The sequence below is a fragment of the Nymphalis io genome, chromosome 27 (genome assembly GCF_905147045.1).
Source record: "Nymphalis io chromosome 27, ilAglIoxx1.1, whole genome shotgun sequence".
Lineage (NCBI taxonomy): Eukaryota > Metazoa > Arthropoda > Insecta > Lepidoptera > Nymphalidae > Nymphalis > Nymphalis io.
This window is the reverse complement of record NC_065914.1, coordinates 5,528,133-5,548,635: the sequence shown is the minus strand read 5'-3', so window position 1 is coordinate 5,548,635 and position 20,503 is coordinate 5,528,133. Positions and strand designations below refer to the sequence as shown.

Here is a 20,503-nt window from a genome sequence, read left to right as displayed (position 1 = left end):
TAAAAAAGTGTGTGTTGACATTCTAACATTAAGAAAAAGCCTTAACAAAAAATTATATATTATATCCGCATCTATGATAAGCAGTTCTACTTTTCCAAACACCACACGCCACTTTAAATTTAACCGTTTCATGCAAATCAATGACTTATTGGTAAACATTTTAAGATTCAAAATGGGAAAAAATGTCATTGTTCATAATTATGTACAGAACGCGCAAGCCGAGTTACAACCAAAGACTGATTCAGGCAATCGCGGTTACACGCAGTTGGCCGTTTCGGGCCGAATAGTTTTAACGTCTCGCGCATGTGCAGAAAATGCATCGGAATTAGTAAAAGCATCGGAACAATTTCGCGCGCTTTTTTGACAGTGTTTTTTTTTAAAGTGTTGTTTTGAAATGTGACAGTGATTTAAATTTGGAATTTGTTATAACAATTTTCTCTTCATTTATTTAGGTACGTAATTTTTTTTTAATAATTATAAGATTTTATTTAATTATATATAAATTTCTTTTTAAAAACTATAAATTAAAAACAAAATCGCATGGCTGTAACACAATTAACGGAAACTTTCAGATTTAATCTTCAATGAAAGTAAAGTAATGATTTGCATGGAATCATTATTTTACTTTAATTTAACGTTTTTCTTCTTTAGAAATTGCAACAATTATTAAGAACTTATGAACTAAGACTCGAGCGCGATTTACAAAAAAAAAAAAAAAGACAAATGAAATAATACAAAAAAGGTTTTTTACACATAATTCTTTGTCATCTTATTTTATTATACACAATGATTGCTATATTATGTCATTATCGGTTTTTGCTAAGCTTTCACTGTCCAGTGGGGATATTGTATGTAGGGCAGTAGGACAGTCGAAAGTGATCTCAAGATACGGAGGCTGCGGGCAGTGCATTTTGTAAATGTCATATCTCTGATGCTATTCATATTTTATTATTATTGGCGGCATTTTTTTTTTTGCCTTAAGTACAATTTATTCTTCATTCAAATAATTTTATTACAAAATATTTTTAAATGACTAAATTATATTTAAATTAATAAACGATAAAATTACTACAACTAAAATTAAAAATAAGGATTATGTCAATATTATAAAAAAAGTTTTTATAATTTTATTATAATTAATTACTAAAAATATATACAAACTTCTTATTATTATTTACAGTAGCAAGCTTTAATCTAATATTTATTATTATAGATTGAAAAGTATATGATTATAGATTAAAAATTTAATAAAAATACAAACTTATTTAAAATATTATTACGATAAAAAGTAATACAGAGACAAACTTAATTTATGTAAAATGAAAAATAATTGGTTAAAATTAAATATATAGTAATTTATATTATTATTAACAACCCCCACCAACAACATAGACAGGTTGTATGTCCAATCAATTTTATATTTTTATACTTTTTCATTAAAAAAAATAAACATTTGAATATTAACATTTTTCAAAGTAAGTAACGAATCAACCAGATTATATTTAATCCAGAAAAGTTTGTCTTTTATTAAGACGTTTATTAGGTGTTGCTATATTTATTAATTTCCTAACACCAACCTAACAAGCTCGGTATTGCAACATATTAAAATTTATGTTCATTTGAAATTAGAATGGATTTCTAATATGGAATGGATACATAAAAATTATATATAAAGTTTTTTAAAATAAAATAAGGCGTTAATAAAGGTAATTAAAAAAAATAAAATTTAAAACATTGTTCTTTTATTAAAATTTTAAACAATATTCAATTATTTAATGAACAGAAACCGTGTTATTGTTTTGTTTTCTAATTCTTAATTCAAGGTAAAATTTTACCGGTATTTTCATAAATTTACTAATAATAATTACTGTGGATTGTATATTTATTTGCTTTAATAATAGTTCACAAGACGCATCGATTTTGTTCAATCATTATATTAAAAAAAAAAATTAAATTTAGAAGTACTAATAATAAATCTCAAATACTAGCCATTTGAGTGGGATATATTATTATAATGTATGTGTGTGCGCAATCACAGGTGTATTCTATATTCACTCTCATAGTCCAATAGGACGGTAATCCGACACGATTGAAGAGAGATTTCATTCCCAGGCACGGTAGTATAACACTGTCCACTTCTTAACTTAACAATTAAATCACATTATAACTTATACATTAAACAAATACAATATTTTAATGTACCATTGTTTTAAGTGTTATTAAGTTACCTTACATAATCTCAGACATCTTAAATATCAAAACTAATTACTATAACGTTCGAAATTGTAACTTCGGTTTAAAGACATTTATTTATTTCTCATTAAGAACACAAAAGTTCACTTATAATAAGAAATTACAATAATTTTGCCTGAGGGTACATTTAAAAGTTTGCCTTCCGAATTATATACAGTGAGATAAAATGTTGCGGGTAGTTATATTACACAAACATGTTTAGGTAGGGGTTAAATTAACTTATAAATTATTTTGCACATATTCCATTACACGTTTTTTGAATATAGGAAAACTCTTGCTATTAATGATTAAGTCTGATAATTTATTATAAATTTGAACTCCTTCAAATAAAATGTTTTTCTTTCCATAGTTGGTTCTGGTTTTTGGAAGTTTTAGTTTATTACGTTTTCTAGTGTGGTATGTATGTGTTTTTTTATGAAAGTGTAATTGTGAATGTGTTTTATTTGTTATTATTTTTCTAATCAACATGCAGGTTTTTAAAGTGTATAATTGATTTATATTAAGAAATTTTGTTTTTTTTGTATAATTCAGCGGATGGCGTCATATAATCATATTTATAAAGAACTTTAATAATTTTATTTTGTAAAGTTTGTAATGGCTTTATGTTAGAGTTCGCAGCAGTTCCCCATATTTCAATAAGATATTCTATATGAGGTTTTACTAAAGAATTATAAATAATAGGACGAATTTTATTAGGTATACATAAGGAAATTTTACGTAGTGCTCCTATCAAAGGGGATATTTTATTTTTAAGATGATCAATGTGGTATTGCCAGGTTAACTTGCTATCCATTATAAGACCTAAATATTTTTCATGATCAGTTTTATTTATAGGTTCGTTAAAAATTGTTAGTTGGTCATGATTTGGTATATTTTTATTTTTAGGCGCGAAGATCATATATGATGTCTTTTTGGTATTAATAGTTAATAAAGTAGACAGAAGCCATTCGCTAATAACATTTAAATCACGTTGAGCTACGTCAATTATATTTTTAATGTTATCACCAAAGTAAAATAAGCTTGTGTCATCCGCGTAAAGAGTTACATCTCCAGACAAATTGTACTAATGCTATTTATATAAATTAAAAATAATAGCGGTCCCAAGATAGAGCCTTGTGGTACTCCATATGTTAACGTTGCGGGCTTACTTTGAAATTTTCTGATTTTAACAATTTGCTTGCGACGCTGTAAATATGATTCTAAGATTTTGATTGCCGAACCTGTTATACCTTCTTTATGTAGTTTTTGTAACAATAAATTATGGCTGACCGTGTCGAAAGCCTTTTTAAATCGATAAAGATACCTAGAACGATTTGCTTACTATCCAACGCGTTTGTAATTTTGGTGACAATATCCACAGTTGCTGAAAGTTTATTAGATTTCGGACGAAAGCCATATTGTTGACTAAAAAAGAAGTTTTGTTTATTGAGGTAATTATAAAGACGGACATATATTAATTTTTCTAAAATTTTTGACAAAACTGGTAAAACAGATATCGGCCGATAATTCCCTGGATCTGTTTTACTTCCGGATTTATAAATTGGCGTAACTTTAGCAATCTTTAGACTTTCGGGGAATTTTCCTTGTGTAAGACATTTGTTAAAACAGTCAGTAAGATTATCTAGAATAAAGTATTTTATACACTTTATATCTTTTACTCCGATGTTATCGATGCCTTTACTTGTGTTTACGTTCAATTTGTCGATTATTTCACTAACCTCTTTTTTTGTGGTGGGTGCAAATGACTGAATAGTGTTATTTTGTGAATGTTTTCACATTTAGACTGGAAGTAAGTTTTTGATGATATGATTGGAGTATTTTACTTGCTAAATCTGAACCAACAGTGGAAAAGAAATCATTAAAAAGTTAACAAATCTCATAAGGATCATTTACTACTATATTGGAATCTCGAACAAGATTAGGAGGTATGATATTTATCTTATTTTTGTTATTGACGAGACTGTTAATTAAATCCCACATTTTTCTTGGTCGCTTTTTACATTTTTCAAAGGCGTTGGAATAGGAGTTAATTTTAGCATTTCGTGTAGTTTTGAAACCTTCGTACCTTTTGGTTTTGAATGTTGTTTCCCTTTCGGTATTTTTAATATCAGCTCTATGTTGGTTCCAGGCAATATTTCGATCACGCAAACTATTCAACACCTCTTTGTTTATCCAGTCTTCTCTGGGTTTTTTTAAAATGTTTATTTTTGTGCATTTATTTTCTTGAATTTTAGTCTTAATTAAATTTTCTAATATTTCATAATCGTAGTCTTTATTTTGGATCACAGTTATTTCCATTGATTTATATAAAGCAGTATAATCAGTTGCCAAGTATTCATGTGTCTCTCTTTTCTTATCAACTTTAATCTGTTTGATATCTAGGTAAATCTGCTTATGGTCAGACAAGGGGGTATCAAGGAGAGCCATGTGGAAATTCACACCTTCCATATTTGTCAAAACGTGGTCTATAATAGATTTTGTTGTGTGTGTTTCTCTTGTACAAAAGTCTTCATTGAGATTGTTAAGGATTGCATATCCAGCTTCATTTATCATGTTCTTATAGTTATTTGTATTATGGTCATCACTTAACAGATTGATATTAAAATCTCCAAATATTAAGCATCTACGTTTTTTCTCTAGCTGTTGACTGTAGCTTTCTATAAAATCTTTTGTTTTTGTATTAGGTGGTTTATATATAGCTCCAATATTAATTGCATATTTTTCTATATATATCCAAATGTATTCGTTTTCTTCTCTATTAATAACTTCAACATTTTCATGCATAAGACAATTATGAATATATATAGATACTCCTCCCCCAATCCCACCCTTTCTATAACTATATATGTGCGTATAATTTGGAATCTCAAGTAATGATGCATCTAAATCAGACTTTATTCATGTTTCAGTAATCAGTATTATATGTATAGTGCTTTTTATTGAGTGTAGTATGCATTTTATTTCATCTAATTTATCAATTTTTACAAGACTTCTTATATTTGTATATAAAAATTTTAATGATGATTTAGTTTTATGTATTTAACTTGAACTGATTGTCTTCGCATGCTTTATTTTTTCTAACCGTACATAAGTATATACATACAAATACATTCTCTTAGAACTAAACGGACAACAAATAATTATAGTTATAAGTAATTAGAATCATAATTACTAGTGTAAATAAATACTAGATGTATATTTAAATGGCATTTAAATGTTGCCAGAATAAAATATTTCTTAATAATGGTACTTGATGGTAGGGCTTTGTGCAAGCCCGTTTGAGTAAGTGTTAGTATTGATTTGTTTCGATTTGAAGGGTGAGTAAGCCAGTGTAAAAACTTACAAAAAACATTCTTCCCAAGTTTATCCCATTGACTATGTAAGGGATGGTTAATATTTCTTACAGTGCTTATGTCTATTTGTCAAGCTGTCTATCTATTTTGAATAAGAATATATAATGGGATTTATTTTGGAAACACAAAAGTGTTCCCATGAGCGAATATACGGTCAGTTTTTTTATATCTCTGCTAAAACAACTGTAACAAGGTCGTGTTTGTAAATCATAATTGTTTTGGATATTATAGACATTAAGGATTACGAAAGCCTACTTATAAATATATATAAACCGTAAAAATATATTATATTAAATTTGATTATGATAACTATTAAAAGAAAATTGACGCATTTGAAATTTATCCGTTTAAGTGGAATACAACTACAAAGGCACCGATTAACAAATTAATTATATACTGGCTCACTCACACAGGAAATAAGTTCTTAGGCAACAGTCTGTTCTATTGCCACATACCAAATTAATATTGCTGTCTCAGTCGAATGGTCAGTGAGCCAGTGTAATAATATAAACAAAGAATAAAATAAAGAACCAACTACTGACAGTTTTTTTTTAATACGGGGACGTTATTGTCTGTGGTCGTAACTTGTCGATATTTTTTTAGCAATCATTAATTATTTTTAGGGCATAACTATGATACTTTTGTTCTTACGCTCCATTGGGTAGAACACTTGAATTTTAACCGAAGATTTTGGGTTGAAAAGCCTGACAAGACCTGAATATTTATTTGTTACGTGTATATAATTCAACTCTTATATAATAATAATAATGTCCTCCAGACCGCTTTCGGCCACGGCAGCCAATCTCAAGAGATATTAGCCAACTGCGCAGTAGATATTATAGTGCATAAGTGTGTGCGCAAACACACAAAAAATCAGGTGCACTCTTTATTACTTAACTCTCATAACTCTGTTGGGACGGCAATCCGACACGATCGGAAAGAGTTCAGGCGCAGGATCAACGGCTTTATGTGCTTTTCGAGGCACGGGAGTGTACACACTTACAACTTCCAGACTCCGGGCTGTTACTGAGAATTTTCTGACAGAAAAACCGAATAACTTTTTATTGGCCCGACTTGGAAATTGAACAGTGTTACTTTTTCAAAATATAAAGTACCCATAATGTTCCTTAGATGGGCACTAAGTTTTTTAACAAAATATCACATATAAACCTAAAACACAAATTGAATTGTTAAAAATAACTTAAACTCCGGTTTAGCGAGTCACAATATTTATTAAATTATTATTTTATTATTATATATTATAAATATTTATTAAAATTCTCGTTATAAGTAAAACGTTGATATTGTTGAATTTATATTTATAATTTCTCATAATATGCACTCGTTTTACCTCGTGTATATTTTTCAAAAGGAAACCTGCATGCGTCGTAATTCAATAGTTCTCTCTTTGTGTACCCGTTTTGGAGCGTGGTGGAATATACACGAAACATTTCAAAAAATTAGGCTTCAGCCCAACAGTGGGACACAAACACTTTACTTTCACATAGTGTTATATATAGTATGTGTATTTTATATTTACATTTATTTATTACTTTGTTTTAATTATAGACTAATGTTATTTTTTTTATTATAACAGCACCATCTACCTCATATCCTATGAGGTTTTACTTACACCGTTGTTAGCCTGGAAGAGATAACTATGTAGCGATAAGGTCGCCAAAATTGTATGCTACTTTTATTTAGGCTGTATCCATGTATTGTTTTTTTCTCTTTGTGTGTACAATAAAGTATAAATAAAGTAAATTATTTACTTTTTCCCCCAATTATTGTAGAATACAACATGAACCAGAATAGTGTAGATAAATTTAATTAAAATTTAATTAATAAAACTAAATTATGTTAATATGTATAATGTTATATATTTAAATTAAGGTTAAAAGGCTCTTGTGCGACTCAGAACTGTTAACAATCGATTACCGCCATTATTGATAAATATGTAGTATATAAGCCGAGATGGCCCAGTGGTAAGAACGCGTGAATCTTCATGTTCCGATGTTCCGAAACCGATGTTCGTGGGTTCAAGCCCGGGCAAGCACCACTGAAGTTTTTCATGTGCTTAGTTTGTGACTATAACTCATCTCGTCCTTTTCTGTGAAGGAAAATGTCGTGAGGAAACCTGCGTTTGTCTAATTTCACTGAAATTCTATCACATGTGTATTCCACCAACCCGCTTTGGAGAAGCGTTTATAAGCTCTTCTCTAAGCGTTTATAAGCTTTTATAAATCTTCTCCTCAAAAAGGGAGAAGAGGCCTTAGCCCAGCAGTGGAACATTTACAGTTTGTTACCATGTACCACCATAATAAATATTTCTTTTTTGAAAAACCGTAACCACTGAGCGACTTGACAATTATTCTCGAAAAGAGTCTCCATTTTGTGCAAGCCGGATAGGTTCATCTTATGAGATATTCTACCACCAAACAGCTATTGTTGTGTTCCGGTTTGAAGTATCATCAGTGCAACTACACCGATTCCTCATCCACTACGACGTACCTAGACGGGCTGGCATACGCAGATGCCTACCCCGCCCCTTGATCGTTTTAGGGGACTTCAACGCTTACTCCAGGGCTTGGGTTAACCCCAGAGACCTCAGAATCGTCAGACATTAATTTCTAGGCTTATTGGTGCCAACTAAATCACGTGACACGATACGATACGATATGATAATAAGGTAAATATTAGACGCCGTTTTCTGAACTCCGTTTTGGCAACTACATTTTTCTTAAACGAAATCATCTGTTCTGTATTATTTAATTATTTTTGAAGAATTTGAAATAGTTTTTGAACATTATTTATGCAAATATCGTTATATGATCGCTTACATTAAGTCATTAGGCCAATCAATTTTTTTTTTAAAGTATTTAGGTCAAGTTCGAGAACCAATCATTATATAATGACTTGGAAATTTAGTTTTATTCACATATTTAGTATCTGTATTCGTAATATATGATAATAGTAGAAAAATAGAATTATGTGTAATATACACGTAATCTTGTCAAATTTTACAATAAAGCGGTTTATGTCGGCCATATTAGCTTTCTAGTGACGTCATATAGTTTTGATATAAGACATTTATTGTTTGTTGAATGAAGATAATTCAATAGATTAGTGCTGAAAAACTTTAATTGTACTCTAATGACTGATAGAAAGAGATATTTATATATTTTTTATTAGTTTTAGCTTGCGTGGTGGGGATAAGGAGTCAGCTGTTAGATAAAAAAGGCTATGTCCTTTCTTTGGGTTCGTTCTACCTTCATATCAAGTTTCATCAAAATCAATTCAGTGGTTTAGTCGTGAAAACGTAACACACTTTCGCCTTTTTAATATTAATATAGATTCACGATTTTTGCTATCATAGTTCCTGAACGCAAATTAATGAACACAGATAATATTATTATTATATTATCTGCTTTTTTCAGTTAAATATAAGCTTCTGAAGTCATTATTAAGTTCTCCCATACTAGATAATAGCGGAAACGCCATAATAAGGTTCGAAGACCATTACACTTTGGAATCAGACCACCAACCAGCCAGTTATTGCATTACACACGACCCACTAGCGAATGTTGTAATACCTTATAATCAACTATTTCATACTTTTACTAACCCAAGCTAAACAACATCTACGCGCTCTTTCACACTTAACGACGGCACAGTTACGTGAAAGGGACAGCAATAGTGAATGGTTAATTTATTTTAATTTTTGTTTATCAACTTCCGCTTTTTCGTCAGTAGCTTGTTTAAGAAAAGGACAAAATATATTCGCATCTTTGTTTTTCATTTAAATAAGAATGATATAATGACGTAAATTAATTAAATATATATACATTTCTATGTAATGCAGTCTATTGTATGTCTTATTTAAGTAAATAATTATAACTGCACCTGTCCTTCGATTACCTTCCCTTATTTCCCTAACAGATTGTCTGGAGTCACTTTGTGATAAGGCCATATATTTAACATGTTATTTACATATACATACATATATCATAAATTATATATAATAAATATCGTGTGTAATAAAAAATAAAGATTTACAAAAAATAAATTTATTTAAGCATCCTTTTAACAGTACGTTAGATTCTCCTTATTATTATTTTAAAATAAAGCTACGACCGGTTCGAAATGTAGATTCTACCTAGAAGAGACAAGAAACTCAGTAGTTACTCTTTTCCCACCTAATAACATATCTATGTAATTTAAATTAGTAAGTAATTATCCCTTTATATAAGCTTCTTACTTGCCTATATAATTTATTAAAGCTAGAGGTTAAACAATTAATATTAAAGACTTTAAACAACATATTAACAAATATGTGTGAATTTAACGTACCGTTCAATTTAAGTAATTAATAAGTGTAAGGCGAGATGGCCCAGTGGTTAGTACGTGGGAATCTTAACCGATGTTCGTGGTTTCAACTGAATTTTTGTGCGCTTAATTTGTGTTTATAATTCATCTCGTGCTTGACGGTGAACAAATCATCGTGAGGAAACCTGCATGTATCTAATTTCACTGAAATTCTGCCACATGTATTCCACCAACCCGCATTGGAGCACCGTGTATAAGCTACAAACCTTCTCCTCAAAAAGGAGAGGAGGCCTAGCCCAGCATTGGGACATATACAGGCTGCTACCATTACTATGTAAGTAAGTTTATTTTAAGTTATATAAGATTCTATTTGGTTTCATTACAACGATACCAATCTACAAATGTGTAACGGTTACGATACGTTTCCGATTCTATTCCGAACCAACTTCGATTTAACCGCGACTGGATCGTTGAGTTAGTGGGAACGGTTAAACGACAACGATTACGTTTCGATTCGATTGCGATAAAGTGATAATTTGTTAGTAGAATTTTCCCCTTGTCAAAGTCACTAGACGCTATGGCGTCTAGTCGAGAGGAATCGTTTGTTCTTTTTACGTCTAACTGTAAAATGACGATCTAAAAGCGGGGTATCTTTTCGGCTCACGAATTGAATGTATTCTTTATAGCTGACCGTTCACTTTCCGATCTGTTAAGGAAAAAATATCAATTGAATTTTTTTTTTTAAATATACTTATATGACCTGCTTTAAAAGAAAACCGAATTCTATATCAAATTATATTATAATTCGAACGATTGTGTAACATACAAACAAACTTAAACATTCATAACATTAATCAAGATAAATAAAGATTAAAAAAAAAAACAAAATAAATGTACAAAAATAAATTTTATTTATCTTATATAATCTGTTGTAATTTAGCTTAATTAAAAGCGCGCCACAAAATCTGACATCTGCCACAGATTATAATTAATTTTGTTTCGAAATTGATGCCCCGTGTATAAAGCATTTTATTCGCCACACTTAACAAAATAACACGGTTTAGTTGCTGTCTTATCTTTATACGTACATACTCACCGTAGCTTTTTACAGATTTTATTTTGAGATACTGAGATATATAATTACAATTATTAAATATTATTTGTGCTATTAGCAAATGAAACACTTGGAGCTTGATAAGAGTGTAAAACGGAACAGCCGTAAATATCCCATTGCTGGACTAGTCACAACCTGTGGATGTTTTGGGGCTCAATCCAACCGCTGTTCCAACGTGGGTGGATAGATACACATGCAGGTTTCCTCACGATATTTAACACCCCATAATATTGCTTCCACTTATGACAAAGTCGTTTTATTTTTCATTCCACAAAATGGAAAATGAGTAACGACATTCGTATATTTTTATTTAAATATATTTATTTTAATACATTGAGTAGCAAATTATTATATCTGGAATACATTTGGAACATATATAAATAATAACGAATAAAATCTAGTTAGCTATTCGTGCTAATAAAATGAAAGTACTCTTTTCTTTTTTTTGTTATTATAAAAACCCCTATTTCCATTTAAGCAATCCTATTTTTTTTTTTTTTTATATTCTCCGGGAGGGCAAATGACTCTACTCCACCTGTTGGTAAGTGGTAGTAGAGTCCAAACGCGACGACGGCCAGTACAGACGGGAAAAACGTTCTGCACTAGCCGCCTTCGCCTTGCCGGCCCGCAAGATGCCTCTTCACGCCTCGTTTGAAGGAACCCGGGTTGTAAGAGGAGGTTGTAAGGAAGTGCGACAAAGAAAGGAGTTGCCAAATTTCTTTGTTCGCGATGGAATTGATGTCACAGTTAGGCGGTGACATCGAGAACCAGCTCGCGTGGACTTAAGAAGGAAGGGGGAAGCAGGAATTAGAGAGAATAATTCCTCAGAGCACTCGCCGTGATACAGTCGATAGAAAGCGCTCAGTGCTGCTATCTCACGACGCAATTGTAAAGGTTCAAGGGTGTTTGTGACCTTTACGTCACCAATAATGCGTACGGCACGTCGCTGCAACCGGTCCAAGGCCTCAAGTAGGTACTTAGCGGAGCCATCCCAACGGTGCGAGCAATATTCCACGCAAGACCGTACCTGTGTTTTGTACAGCAGGCACAGTTGTTGTGGTGTGAAAAAGCGCCGCACCTTGTTCAGAACTCCGAGTTTCCATGAAGCTGTTTTTATAACAGCCTCGATGTAATCCCTTGGACTAAGGTCGCAGCGAACGTCAATCCCCAGCATGGCGATTTTGCTTTGCATCACCAGCGGAGTACCACAGAGGGAGGGAAGAGGGGAAAATGTTGACTTTTTCGCCGTGAGAGCGCATACCTGTGTTTTCTTGGCATTAAACTCAACAAGATTATCAGAGCCCCATTTGGCGATGAGCTCTAACGTCCTATCGAGTTCAATGACAAGATACTTCCGCCTCTCCTCAATTTCCGCTCGCCCAGCCACTGCGCGTCCGTGGTATCCACCATGCACTGTACTATCGTCTGCATAGCAATGTATGTTCCCAAGAGAGAGCATATCATTGATATGCAAAAGAAAGAGTGTGGGAGATAGCACAGATCCCTGGGGGACCCCAGCATTCACTACATAGAATTGTGAAGCGCAACCATCAACTAAAACACGAAGGCTACGCTTGTGTAGGAAGCTGGCAATCCAGGTGCATAGCTGAGCAGGCAGACCATATGCCGGCAGCTTGGAGAGAAGACTTCTGTGCCAGACCCTGTCGAAAGCCTTGGAGATATCGAGGCTGACAACCAACGATTCTCCATGCTTGTCGATAGCTTCACCCCAGAGGTGCGTTACGTACGCTAGAAGATCACCTGTGGACCGTTTTGGTCGAAACCCGTATTGACGATCATTAATTAAAGAGTGATCTTCTAGGTAATGGATCGGTTGGTTGTTTAAAATCCGTTCCATCATCTTACAAAGTACTGAGGTGATAGCTATTGGCCGATAATTTGCCGGGTCAGACCGATCCCCTTTTTTGGGAACCGCTTGCACATTAGCTCTTCTCCAAGCCTCCGGCACACTTCCCGAAGAGAGAGAAAGTTGGAACAGGCGCGTTAACACAGGAGACAGCTCCGCTGCGCACTTCTTCAGCACTATGGCTGGTATTCCATCGGGACCGCTAGCTTTCCGTACATCAAGTGATTGCAGCTCCGCACGCACATCACGTTGCCTAATTTTAATGTCAGGCATCGTATGGCCACATGCAGGTATTGTAGGTGGCAGTGCACTACAATCATCGATGACGGAATTGTCGGCAAAGAGTTTAGCCAGGAGATCAGCTTGCTCTTGCGGACTGTGAGCTAACGATCCGTCCGGATTTCTGAGCGGTGGCAGCGAAGGTTGGCAGAAATTGTTTTGCACAGACTTGGTCAGACGCCAGAAGCTACGGGAGCCCCTAGGATGCGAAACAAGGTCATGACCAATCTGTACAATGCGCTGTGCATCCGCTCTCGTGTATGCCTTTCTACAGGACTTGGAATTTTTATTATAGTTTGCTTTCAGTGAGTCAATGTTAGATGCCCCGCTAATGCAGCCGTTGATCCACTTGCGATATGCCGCCTGCTTAGCTGATACAGCATCGGCACATTCACGAGTGAACCAACGGTTACGCGTACTCCTACTGACGAGATCTGAGCTAGGAATGTAGTATTCCATTCCCAGCATGATCTCGCCAGCAACAGCAGCGGCACTAGCTGTCGGGTCATTCCCACTGAAGCAACGTTCCTTCCAAGGGACCGACGCATAGTAATCGCGCATACCGTCCCAATCCGCCGACTTATAGTGCCAAACGCGACGTTTGCATACCGCTAGTGGCGGCAGCTTGGCCTGTGGCACTCTGGTAGAAATAAGGCTATGATCCGAAGAGCCAAGAGGAGCCTGAACCACAACCTGATATTCCACCGGGTGAGAAGTCAGCAGAAGGTCCAGTAGAGAAGGTGCTTGACCATCAATGTCTGGGATCCTGGTGGGCTGATCAACCAGTTGGGTCAAGTCATGTGTGAGAGCAAAATCATGAGCAGTCCTTCCAGCATGGTCAGTTTTGAGGGATTTCAACCAGGATTCATGGTGAGCATTAAAATCCCCCAAAAACACCAATTCCGCGTTAGGAAATTGCTCTTGCGCAGCATCTGCCACCCGACTAAGATGGTCAAATAATCGGCTTGTCTCCAAGTCACCATTGTGGGATCTGTAGAGGCACACGTAGACTCGGCTCTGACGAACCAGGTCCACACGTACCACCAACATGGAGAAGGAGGGGTCCTCCAAGCAGCGCAGTCGGTGACAGCAAACATCCGTCCTGACGAACAAGCATACTCCGGCTTTCGCTTTGAAGGATTCTTCAAGCGTGTAGCCGGGATAATTAAGGTAGCTGGTATCGGCAGGACGGAGTATTTGTGTCTCCGTGAGAAACAACATTGCTGGCCGTGCTGTCTCGAGATGGTGGTGGACAGCGTTGAGGTTAGTGTGGAGTCCTCGGATGTTAGAGAACTCGACCTCAAACAGCGAGGGTATGGTGGGGGTGTGCACCGCTGTACGACCGTTATTTCTGTTTTGTTGCGCCATTTGGGAAAAATAGAATGGAAAAGAGACTTGAAGCGAGCGATGTATTGCCACGATAGGGATGGGCAAAGCGTGGAGGCGTGTTTCCCCAAGTGGTTGCCAAAAGGGAAAATACACTGACCCGCCGGACGGAAGGGCCCCCGAACCCCCCCGGAAGTGGCCGCCGGGACCCCACCTACCGGTCACCAACCGGCACGACGGTCCACCCCGAAATTATGCGTGGCCTGGTGGGGCAGCCTCACGAGCTGGTTAGGCACGCTCGGGCCCCTGTACTATGCCACGGGCGGCCAGCGGAACAGCCGTTTCTTCGGGTCTCCCTGTCCGGCAGGTCAATACATTTTCCCCCGTTTCCCCCGGCATTGGTTCAACAGCCGTCTCCAATTGGACCAACACCCATCGCGGCAATACTCGCTCGGGCTCTGGCTGTACGCTGGCTGACCTCGAAACGCGGCTGCAAGCCACTTCACGAGTTTTTCACCATGCCTACGGTGGTAACAAGCCAGGCGGATGTTAGCATCCTACCACCACCTATTGGTCGAAATTAATATTTTTAAGAACAGAGAACGCATTGATTGGTCGTAATCTGTTTTAATAATATTAGTATTACAAAAATATTACACTTATGATATCTCCCTAAACGGTTTCGACATCGACCACTCTCAAACGAGACTAGCCACTTCCGTTGGATATTATAGTGCACAGGGATCTTTTACCACTATGTAGGTACCACCCACTCGTGAGATATTCTACCGCCTTACATAAATATTTGAAATTGTGTTTTTTGAAAGATGAATGAGTCAATTTAGCCAACTTAGTTCTCAAGGTTGGTAGCACATCATTGATATTTCTTACAGGGTAAGAAATAAAAATAAATGTCTATGGGTGACCACTTATCAGGCTCATTGCCCGCCTTATATTAAATTAAAAAATATATAAAACAATCAGCAAACTTATCCTACAAAGAACTATCGGCTTGCGTACTTTCCGAGGCAAGAGATAGTAAACATTGCCAACTTCTTAAGTCTGCTGGTGAAAATTTCTTCTTAGATAAACCTGAACTTTTATCTTTGGTCTGCGAAAGTTTGATCATTTTTCTCAGTATTGGTCAAAGTTAAAGTGACTGGCAATCAGACTTCGAAGATTTTATTTTTTATTTTTTTATTTTTATTATATCTGGGAAACAAACAGTACACGCCACATATACTACACAACAAATTAACTCGATCACACACCAATCAAGTTTCCACTCAAAACTAATTCATGTATGACAGTAAACAAGCAATTTTGTAAATTACAAATAATAATTATTAAGATTCAAACAGTTAACAACAGCAAAACAATATTATATAATAAAAATTAAATAGATAAAATAAAAACATTGACTAAGTTAACAAATGCACACAAACTCTTTTTTTAAATGTATTGTGCGTACAAGAAAACATGTCCAAGGCAATAAACTTTCTATTGTAGCTCTTACAAGAGCGATATATAAATTCATTTTGAGCATAATTGGTTCGAGTGGAGGGTAAGTGGAATAAAGCACTATTGCGTAATCTGCACGCCTTATCTCTTCTCTCTATTCTATATATTGATCACACACCATCGTCCCTTAAAGAACACTTTAAATTTCTTGGTTGCGATAGCGCACAGAACCTGCGTTCTTCGGATGATAATAAACTAGTTACCCCCTGCAGCCGGACACAAACCTATTGTAACTCTTTTACTGCAAAAACCATCAAACTATGGAATGCACTACCCACAGATATTCGGCAGTCGAATACATTGAGTATTTTTAAATACCGCTTGAAAAGATAGATAGATAGATAGATAGATAGATAGATAAAGTCTTTATTTGGATCACACCACATGAGTAAAAATAAGAAGAAATGACAAAAGTAACACAGAGTTTAAGTTAATTTATGTCGTAGAAAAAGATAAATAAAAAATTAACTAACTTACAAAAATATTTACAAAAATATTTTGCATCCAATTTTATTTAATCTATATCTATTAAATATAATTGGATGCAAAAAGCTATTATTTGTCTCTATCCAAGTAAGGTATGTATGTATGTATGAAGTAGTATATAGTTTATAATTATCTATGTATAATTTTATATATATATATATATATATATGTATTTATATTTATATGTGTATGGATGTATATATGTATGTATGTGTAAAGTTAGTTAGTTAGTAGTTTATTAAATATTTAGTTTCTCTTTTTTATATGTAAATGCACTTACCTGTTCTCTTACAAAAATTCTTTCACCATAGGTTGTCTGTGAGAGATCGCTAGATATGTTATGCAACAAGTATTAAAAAAATAAATTTTTTATTTGCTAGGATATTGTATAATAAATAACAATATATAATAATAATTTAACGGTTCTTATGGTTGCAAACTATTTACCTAACATAGCAAGTTCAACGGTAATTAAATTTAGTAAAAACAAGCCATATCAAATCAATTATAGATTATAGCTTTATCTGAGTATGGGGGGGCGCAGTCAAGGTATAAGCTATCTATCCAGCGGTTCTTGTACATTTATAATTAATAAAGTGGATATGAGTTGACCTATAATGTGAATGTTGCCTTATTGTTCACGCAGATATCACCTGTAATTGAGGTACCAGTTTTGTCTTAATTTTTTCAACTCTGTACATTTATGTATGTGTGTACTTTGTTGGTGATGTAATAAATAAATAAATACCAGGTACCAGACTTTGTGAAAGCCCGTCTCGGTATGTACCACCGACCTATCAGATATTCTATCACCAAACAGCAGCAACTTGTTTGACGGTAGAATATTTGACGTTTTGCTTTTATTTATTTGTGTATATAGAATAATTAGCCTGGATATAAAATATAACGCAGTTGAATGGCAGAAAATTCGAGAATATTTAGTCTGACGTCATCTCTCATCCGTCTCATCAATATACCGTAATGATCATCATTTTTCTTTGGTATGTGAACTCGTTTTTTACATTGATTGGCACAATTGATGGACAGACAGCAAAACAATTAAAATACATACATATATCTAGTATGTTTTATCTGTTTACATTTTTTTTTTGTTTAATTCTCTATTAATGCAACAAATTGAACTGAACTTTCAAACAACAAAAAATTGTATTTGAATGAAAGACAAATTTTTTGGTGAATTGTCTTTGTCTTTTGGTTATATGTCTGTGTGTTCGTTTATGAACTGAGCTGTTACACTGGCTCACTAACTATTCAGACCATAACACAAAAATACTAAATACTGCTGTTTGGTGCCAGAACATCTGATGATTGGGTACCCAGACTTGCACTTGGACTTACCATCAAGTATGACAAAGTTGTTGGGTTTTTTATCACAACAATTTCAGTAACAACCTGGGGTTTGCTGGTTGGTACTGGTTTCATTTCCAGTCCATAGAAACCTTTAGCCATTAGTCCTGTAGTCTTAATCTTTCAGCTCGTGGTTATCATATCTGAGTTTCTTGCCGGGTTCTACTTGAACATCACCGGTCTGACGATTCAAAAGTAAATTAAGAGACTTTTTCAATGATGATTTTTTTTATTTCATTTGACATATCCAAGCTAGTAATAATGACTCCGGACAGGAATCGAACTTTCTACCCTGTGTTAATAACCAGGACAAAAAGAAAAGTATGAATACAAGATCTTAAGCAAACGAACAAGACTTTCTCTTTAACACTAACAAAGCGTTTTGCCCAATCAAGTATAAGTAAGGAGTGTGTATACTTTTGTATATATGTGTGTTTGTTACCAATTAGAGCCTAAACGTTAAATTTTGGAAAGAATAGATAATTTTAAGAAATATACTGAGTGTGATTATTTTTAGGACGATGTACCATCGACCACTTTATAGTAAATGGTCACAACAACGCATAGAAAGCGGTGCTACAAATGAAACAACAGTGCTATTCCGCTATGAACTCACTTCACTAATCAGAGGCGAATTGTTGACAACCGACTTATGTTGATATGCTATTTTGGTACGTGGGTTTTTGAAATGTTATGATTATAACGGTCAATGTCGCATATCACTTTGTGATATTTTACGACAGTATTCTGCGGTGAGTTTCGAGTTTGTTCTTACAGAATAGCCGTACAGGATACTCTGTCTAGAGCTCAATGAATGCGCCGCCAGCATTAGGATCAAAGACGCTAGGTTCTGTAATTACACTGGCTCACTCACGATTGACAATTTAAGGTAAAGAGAGTATAATCGATAAAAGAACACAAGAATCACTAATACAAACATTACACTACTGGTGGTAGGGCTTTGTGCAAGCTCGTCTGGGTAGGTACCACCCACTCATCAGATATTCTACCGCAAAACAGCAATACTTGATATTGTTGTGTTCCGGTTTGAAGGGTGAGTGAGCCAGTGTAATTACAGGCACAAGGGACATAAAATCTTGGTTCCCAAGGTTGGTGGCGCATTGGATATGTAGGCGATGGTTGACATTTCTTACAATGCCAATGTCTAAGAGCGTTGGTGACCACTTACCATCAGGTGGCCCATATGCTCGTCCGCCTTCCTTTTCTATAAAAAAAAAAAAAAAAAAAAAAAAAAAAAAAAAAAAAAAAAAAAAAAAAACACTAATATAATATACGTAAAAGTATAGTTAAAAATATTGTCATCAATTAAAGCAAGCTTTGTGAATACGTCTCGTATAAAAACAATTCATGTTTATAATACGCATTAACCAAAACTTGTATGGTCAGCAGAAAAATTTAAATTTATTTATATTTTATTTTATCTACCGTTAGTTATTTATTTTTACTTTATTTATGTCATGTTTATATTCTAGCTGATTAAGACTTCGTCGGCGCAGTTCGTTGTGCTGACATGAAAGCAGAGATGCGCTCGACAAATATGCTGTTTTTTTAACGGTATAGTGTATTTAAGCCCGTGGTCTCCTATAAACACGCTTACTTTACCATCGTACGCCACGTCACGATGCTTATTATAGACATGCACTATTTTGGTTTCATTATAAATTTAAATTAAAAATTTTAAAATCCGTCCACCAACAATTCATCAAACAAACAATTACTGTAAACACTTATTATCGTTTATTCATCCCCTCTTCCACCCCCCATAACTATTAAACGGTTGAATCAATATTCTTCGAACATAGCCTAAAACACTCTCGATTAAGAAATCTTTCAAACAAAGTAACTAAATTATGATCGGTTTATACATTCGAAAGCTACGATCTCAAGTGGACAGACAAACAGAGATACAGACCCACAGGTTAAACTTATAACATCCCACGTTTTGCGTCGTAAAAACGCTGGTGTCTGCAAACTGACGTCGTAGGTGACGTTCAAACACTTTGGATTACGTATCTTGTTATTCAGAGCTATTGTAGCGTAAACAACATAACAATTTAAAAAAAAACGACACGTTTATCGACTATATCTGTGATAGAGACGTCGTTCGCTGCTGAGTATTAAACGCTGATGCTTTCTGGCGATCGATCGATCGATCAATCGATCCGATGTTCACACTGAAGCCGGACGTTACCTATATCAGTTAAAAAGAGAGCGAAGCCCATGTAGCTTTCGGTGGTCAAATTGATATGATATTTCCTTAAAAAAAAAGGAAACCCTACTATACTTTTACTGTGATAGGTCTGGTTTGTCGTATAAATGAGCCAGTGTAATTACAGGTAGGTACGAGGGACATGTCATCTTAGTCCCCATTTTTGGTTGCGTATTATGGGTAAGCAATGATTAAAATTTCTTACAGCACCATTATCTATCGGCGGGCACTTGCCTTCCTGCCTTTTTATTTTAAGTATTAACAATAAAAGTTAAATAAAATTGCATGCACAGATAAGCAAGTTAAATATTTATTTATATAGATAAATAACAAAAACAATAAAATCGTTATAAATAATTGGAATATCATATGAGGAAAAT

General features: G+C 34.5%; 1 protein-coding gene across 1 annotated transcript in view; it reads left to right on the top strand.

The window, feature by feature from the left end:
* Positions 1–281: 281 nt before the first annotated feature.
* LOC126778828 (scavenger receptor class B member 1) overlaps positions 282–20,503 on the top strand; it is a 117,120-nt gene continuing 96,898 nt past the window's right edge. The window contains exon 1 of the mRNA XM_050502530.1: positions 282–452. The gene's annotated coding sequence lies outside the window, so the exon portion shown is untranslated. The remainder of the gene's footprint in view (positions 453–20,503) is intronic.